Source organism: Galeopterus variegatus, unplaced genomic scaffold (genome assembly GCF_000696425.1).
Source record: "Galeopterus variegatus unplaced genomic scaffold, G_variegatus-3.0.2 Scaffold10677, whole genome shotgun sequence".
In the NCBI taxonomy this organism is placed as follows: domain Eukaryota; kingdom Metazoa; phylum Chordata; class Mammalia; order Dermoptera; family Cynocephalidae; genus Galeopterus; species Galeopterus variegatus.
Window position 1 is genome coordinate 1 of NW_007736788.1, and position 1,057 is coordinate 1,057.

Sequence of the window (1,057 nt, forward strand, 5' to 3'; positions counted from 1 at the left end):
GGCGCGTTCCTCGGCCCCGCGTCAGGGGCCGGCTGTAGAGCTGGTGGCTCAGAAGGTACACGAGGTGCTAGAGCACATCGCCAAAGCAGAGAAATATCTGAAAACTGGATTTTTAAAATGGAAGCCATATTATGACAGTGCCGCTTCTGAATATGGAAAAGCAGAAGCAACAAGCTTTAAAAAATGCCAAACAGTTTGAACAAGTAAAAGATGGCTGCCTGAGGGAAGCCGTTGCCTGTGAAAACAATAGGGCGTTTTTTCATGCTGTCCAAGCTTATGAGCAAACGGGCATGATGTTGAAGGAGATGCAGAAACTACCGGAGGCTGTTCAGCTGGTTGAGGAAGCCAGTATGATGCACCTAGAGAACGGCACCCCTGACACAGCGGCCATGGCACTGGAGTGAGCCGGAAAGCTGACCGACAATGTAGACCCAGAAAAGGCTGTACAGTTATATCAACAGACAGCAAATGTGGTTGAGAATGAGAAACGCTTAGGGCAGGCAGTTGAATTACTGGGAAAAACCTCAAGACAGCTGGTATGAGGATGCAAGTTTGATGAGGTGGCACTCTATTCGTAAAGAAAAAAATATTTATAAGGAAATTGAGAATTATCCATCTTGTTATAAGAAAACAATTGCTCAAGTCTTAGCTCATTTCCACAGAAATGACTACGTGGCTGCAGAAAGATGGGTCTGGGAGAGCTACAGCATACCAGGGTTCAATTGCAGTCAAGACTGTGCTGCACTTGAACAGCTTCTCGAAAGATATGGCCAGGAAGATCAAGATCAAGTGTCAGAGGTTTGCAACTTGCCACTTTTCAAGTACATGGACAATGATTATGTGAAGCTGGGCCTGAGTGTGGTGGTTCCAGGAGAGAGAATCATGAAGAAATCACCTGCCAACACCACAGGCCAAGCCTAATGGCATCATCATCACAGCTGCTGATGAAGAGGAAGATGAATATTCAGGAGGACCGTGCTAGTATTTTGCTTGCACAAAAGAAAGGGAAACTCCTGACATGCCGTTTCATGGAGTTGAGACTGGTTTAAGGGTATGC

The 1,057-nt window shown here is 46.2% G+C and overlaps 1 pseudogene; it reads left to right on the forward strand.

Annotated features, from left to right (window-relative positions):
• The first annotated feature begins 34 nt into the window (after positions 1-34).
• Positions 35-982, forward strand: LOC103610153 (annotated as a pseudogene).
• The last annotated feature ends 75 nt before the right edge of the window (positions 983-1,057 follow it).